Genomic DNA, 6,013 nt, shown 5'->3' with positions numbered 1-6,013 from the left:
ATCAGTTACAGAGACAAACAGGATGCAACATCTCAATAAGCCGTACGCAAACGCTGCGCGAACACAATGTGAGATATTGGTACCCGGCCCGCCATCATGAACAGGTCTGACTGCAAAAACGGCTTCTGCTTTCTGACAACTCATCAGTTCTTATAAAAGATTCCCCTGGCGATCGCTGCTGGCCTGGCTGCGGTCAACCACAGATTTCCCTTGCAGCATTTATACGGGTAAACCTGGTGAGACGGAATCAAGCAAATCTCAGTTCTGGTTAGGATGGAATCACGCACATGCAGTTTTTTTCAGCAAAGTCATAAGTGGACCCCATAAGAAAAACACTTGAGAAAAAAAAAAACAGAAGTGGATTGGACATTTAGGAGAAGTATAAAATCTTCCTTTATACCTCCAAATCCTATTAGATCCACTTCTGGTTTTGATTCAAAAACTGCACAACAAACTGCATGTGTGACTGTAACCAAAGGGAATGACCGAGGACTCTCCTCTCTTATCCGCTACTGTATTCAGCTCAAAACTTGTACATGTGATTTCAGTCTTAAAGGCGTTTCCCAAGACCAAGGTATAATCCATACTGATGGCCTACCGTGTGGACAGGTCAATAGTACAGGATTGGTGGGGGGCCAACACCCGGACTCCGAGCTGATCACCTGATTTGGCTGCAAGTTCACCACTACAGTGTACAAAGCCAGAAGTTGTATACAGTGTACAGAGCCAGAAGTTGTATACAGTGTACAAAGCCAGAAGTTGTATACAGTGTACAGAGCCAGCAGTTGTATACAGTGTACAGATCCAGCAGTTGTATACAGTGTACAGAGCCAGCAGTTGTATACAGTGTACAGAGCCAGCAGTTGTATACAGTGTACAGAGCCAGAAGTTGTATACAGTGTACAGAGCCAGAAGTTGTATACAGTGTATGTGCACTATATATATATATATATATATATATATATATATATATACACACACCGTATATATGTATACAGTAGTAGTTTACTGCTGCTTCTGGCTGTATACTGTGTATAGGGCGTCCAAGCGGTTGAATCAGCTGACAGCGCAAGGTCCAGGTGTTGGACCCCCATCAGTCTGATACTGATGTCCCATCCTGTGGGTAACTTATTAGAATCCATTAGGCCTAGGTCTTGAGCAACCCCTTTAAGGGTCCATTCACACAGAGGAAAATGGTGAAGAATTTGGTGTGGAATTTCAGCGCTAAAAAAGCAGCCTCCCATTGAAGTCAATGGGAGGCTTTATTTTCAGCGCTAAAATTCCACACCAAATTCCTCACCATTTTCCTCCATGTGAATGGACCCTAAAGATAGGTTCTCACATGACAAAAAAATTCTACTGCGAGTCTGTAGCAAAATCCACAAGCTTTATAGCAGAATTCCCTATTCTTTACGGACGGGGGTAAATCTGTCAACAGCAAATCCACAACAGAATCCGACAACCTCTGGATTTATAACTCACATCTCAGGTCAATACTGCTGTGGAAAATTTAGGAGATTTGTTAAAACCTCGTCCACAGGCCATAATTCAGACAGTTGAGTATTTTACCTGTGCAAAGCCACGTTTTTACAATGTGAATTCACCCACACTATGAAGTCTGGCATCGCAAGATGAAGCAGCGCCACCGAAGGCACCGACCTTCATATTCAGTAGTGGTATCCAAGCCCGACCAATGAGGATCGGTTATCAACAGTTAAAGGTCACTTTGGAAAAGTCAACAATTGAAGATCTGCAGGGTCTAACATCCAGGACCTCCACAATTCAGCTGTTCGAAATGGGAGCGGAGTTCTTTGAGCACCGCTTCCAATTCACAGGCCATGATGTCATGTTCATCACATGGCCTGATCGCAGCTCAGCCCCATTCAAGTGAATAGACTGAACCACCATACACTATCTGAATAGACAACTCTGTGCTTGGTAAGTACTGAAGGAGTTGCAGTGCTCACCCAAACGGCAGCAGATCACCAGGGGCCCTGGGTGTCAGACTCATGACTTCAATTCATAATCTATCCTAAAACAAGGTCATCAATTATTTAGCATGGAAAACCCCTTTAACAGCCCCAAAAACGTATACACCCTCAAAAAGTCGGGAAACCAGCCCTTGAACATCTGACTAGTGCTGCCTTCAAGCAAATGCAAAGCAGGCAACAAAATTATTCATAACATGACTGCACTAGTATATTGTAGAAAAGGTATGGAATAGCGTAGCACACAATGATTGTAGAATATATATATATATATATATATATATATATATATATATATATATATATATATATAAATATATATATATATACACACACACAATATAGCAACAATGGGACCCCCATGCATCACATATGCTTAATGTGGATGTTACATAGTGGATATCTATCTATTATTTTTTTTTACAGATATATATCTATATACATAATTCATGCATATCTATAACTAAGGATCTCCAACTGCATGCATATGTATATTTTGCCACTAACTATCCCATCTAGTAAAAGCCTACCCGTAACACTCCCAATAAGCCATGAAATGGTTACTGTCCCACAAACGTTCACTTCGGCTTAATTCCTCCGCTGTCAGACATCCTACAATGACTCCCTGCACAATGAGTTGCAAAGCCATCTGGCAGCAAAGGGGATTAGAGCGAGCCTTTCTGTAGCCTCATCCTAAAACTGATGCCCTCCAAGGTGCGGGGGATTTCTCTCCTTATAATATGGGGGATTATACAAATATTAGAGTCAGATGACAGGTCATTGAAGGACTGCCAACACCCTAGAGCCATAATAATATATACATATGTATACTGGAGGGGGAGATAGCACATAGACCATACTAACTACTCATATACTCCCATCAGCTGTCATCACTGCTGTCCAAAACACTGCCGGGCACCTTGGTGCAGGACTGACACATCTGGTGCCCACTTATCCTCAGGGTGTCCTCACTTCCTCCTTGAGGAATGCTAGGGTCAGATTGAAGGAGGAATACTAAGCTCCTCCATACACCCTGGTATCAGAGAAGGGTGCGGGGTCACCTATGTCCTGCACCTTATATTCTGGAGACCTCCACCATTTACAGAAGGTGCCTGCCCCCCAATTCTACTGCCTAAAAAGTACCTAACCCCCACACGTTACTACCTAAAAGCTGGTCTCCCGATGTTACTGCCTAAAAATTGCTTACCCCCCCCCCCATACAGCTGCCTAAAAGGTGCACCCATGCTACTAAGATTGACCCCCCGATTGTGCCGAAAAGGTCCTCCCTACCACTGTAGTTGCCTAAAAGGTGACCCCCCCCCCCCCCTTCCATGATACTACCTATAAGGTACCACCACCCCAGGCTGCCTAGTAGGAGCCCCCACCCCATGAGATGGGGATTGTCGGGGATCTGTGGTCAGTGACACGCAGGCTACAATACACACATAGCTGATCGCTCTGCAGTAACTTTGCCTGCGGACATTACGGTGATGTCGGCCACCGGCAGGCTCCTGACAGCCCCGGCCTGCCACCCCCTGCTCCCCCGCTTTATCCTCACCTGTACAGCGGCCTCATCTCCTCCTCGTCCCCCCGCACATCCAGTGGCCACCTGAGAATCTCTTATCCCGGGGCTCTCCTGGCTCCCTCTCCAGCCGCCGATCCCTCCGTGCAGCTCCTGCTCTATCCAGTAATGGCGGCGTAGCGACACCCCCCCTTCCCCAGGCCCGATGGAAGCGTCGAGAGCGCGGACACGGACACGCGCATTCCCCGAGAATCCTCCAGTCCGCTGACGTCATCCACAAGATCAACGTCATCCCAGGAACGGGTAAAGGCCACGCCCCCTCTGTACTCCCGACCACGCCTTTCCAGGTTGGATTCCAGCTACACTCCTTCGCCAATCCTCGTTACGACTCCGCCCATGCAAGCGGTCATCGCCCCTGGGCCACGCCCCTCTAATCCTAGCGCAAAGCACTCTGGGACATGTAGTTTTGCAGACATTAGCGCAAAATAGAAGGTAGTGCATATAACGTGCTGTTGTCTGCCATAGCAAGTATCAGAAGCGGATTGGTAGTGCGGGAGTATATGGCAGGCCGCAGCACTGAGCGGGATGAGGGAAAGGTGAGGCGGTAACGCCTATTTCCGAGCATGGTTAGTCAGGGAGGGGCAATGGGGCCTCTGGCACTGAAATCACAGCATCATCCACCTCATCCTGGGAAAGTGTGTGTCTGTCAGAATGCTGCCCCCTGCAGTTAGGGAGAGGTAGTGCCTGAGGGTACTTCTAAGCTAGGCTCTGTTCACACACAGTTTTTTTTCTTTGCAGGCTGAAAAAATCTGCTTCAGGAATTAGGAAACAGGTTTTTGAAACTTTTTCTTCATGTTGTGGTGTTTGTCATGTCAGGGTGGTCCTCAAGACAGACCAATAGGTATATTGGATGGATTCCAAATTTTGTCACACTCCGGAGCGTCAGTGATGCAATGACACAGAAACAAGATGAATCTGAGCTAAAGCATAAAGTTTATTGAACAAATCATCTCTTCTTATACGCAAAGAAGTGGGCGTACATACAGGGTGTATTATAGAGTAATCATTAACTCGGTAGGCGTATATGGGTGTGTCATTGAGTAATCATTAAGCGTTAGGATTCAGCAATTTCTATACATGAGTATTACAAGAATATCCCATCCCTAATCATGAATATTCTAACTGTTCTGACATCTGATGATGAGGTTAACTCAGTGCGCATTACGTAGGGTATGTTTTAGTCACCTTACCGCGTGGCATAACAAAGTCTATTCTGACATGGGTTTTTCCATTAGTCTCATCTTAAATTATTTTAATAACCATCTTATCACTTTATTCCGGCCACTTTATTACTCTGTTTATTATGGGGTGCGGCATTATGTCTGCAAATATTCTGATTAATATGGAATATGGGTCAAGCTGACCTGGAGATGCATGTTACAATCTTAAGTTATTGTAAGAATGTATACACATATAGGGAATATATATGAATGTATTGATTTCCCTATCAGTCATGTTTTTCATTGCGTTTTTGTGCTCCAGTAGACTGTATAGACTTCCCTTTAAAAAAAATGCTTGTGCTTTTGGCAAAAACTGCGGCAAAAAAAAAAAAAAAAAGCCTCGTGTGCTTTCAAGGTGGAATCCGCCAGAAGATAAGATAGGTCATGTTGCTTTTTTTTTTTTTTTTTGGAAAAATAAGCTAGAGCAGGGATCCTCAAACTTTTCAAGCAGGGGGGCAGTTCAGTGTCCCTCAAACCACTGGAGGGCCGAAATATAGATTAAAAAAAATTAAGATTATATTCTCCACAGTAGCGGCCCCCCCTTCACCAGTATTATATGCTCCTCAGTATGCCCCCCCCCACACACACAGTATTATATGCTCCTCAGTACCCCCCAGTATTATATGCCCTCAGTACGCCCCCCCTTCACCAGTATTATATGCCCTCAGTACGCCCCCCCCTTCACCAGTATTATATGCCCTCAGTACGCCCCCCCTTCACCAGTATTATATGCCCTCAGTACGCCCCCCCTTCACCAGTATTATATGCCCTCAGTACGCCCCCCCTTCACCAGTATTATATGCTCCTTAGTAAACCCCCCACCCCACAGTATTATATGCTCCTCAGTCCACCCCCAATGTATTATATACTCCTGAGTACCCCTACCACTGTATTATATACTCCTGAGTACGCCCCCCTCACTGTATTATATACTCCTGAGTACGCCCCCCTCACTGTATTATATACTCCTGAGTACGCCCCCTCACTGTATTATATACTCCTGAGTACGCCCCCCCCTCACTGTATTATATACTCCTGAGTACGCCCCCCTCACTGTATTATATACTCCTGAGTACGCCCCCCTCACTGTATTATATACTCCTGAGTACGCCCCCCCCTCACTGTATTATATACTCCTGAGTACGCCCCCCTCACTGTATTATATACTCCTGAGTACGCCCCCCCCTCACTGTATTATATACTCCTGAGTACGCCCCCCTCAC

General features: G+C 45.5%; 1 protein-coding gene across 2 annotated transcripts in view; it reads right to left on the bottom strand.

The window, feature by feature from the left end:
* ARHGAP5 (Rho GTPase activating protein 5) overlaps positions 1 to 3,791 on the bottom strand; it is a 61,024-nt gene extending 57,233 nt beyond the window's left edge. For both annotated transcript variants that reach the window (XM_075282959.1, XM_075282960.1), the window contains exon 1: positions 3,547 to 3,791. The gene's annotated coding sequence lies outside the window, so the exon portion shown is untranslated. The remainder of the gene's footprint in view (positions 1 to 3,546) is intronic.
* Positions 3,792 to 6,013: the final 2,222 nt, after the last annotated feature.

The sequence above is a fragment of the Leptodactylus fuscus genome, chromosome 7 (genome assembly GCF_031893055.1).
Source record: "Leptodactylus fuscus isolate aLepFus1 chromosome 7, aLepFus1.hap2, whole genome shotgun sequence".
Classification (NCBI taxonomy): domain Eukaryota; kingdom Metazoa; phylum Chordata; class Amphibia; order Anura; family Leptodactylidae; genus Leptodactylus; species Leptodactylus fuscus.
The sequence above is the reverse complement of the archived record's forward strand: the minus strand, read 5'-3'. Positions and strand labels throughout refer to the sequence as shown.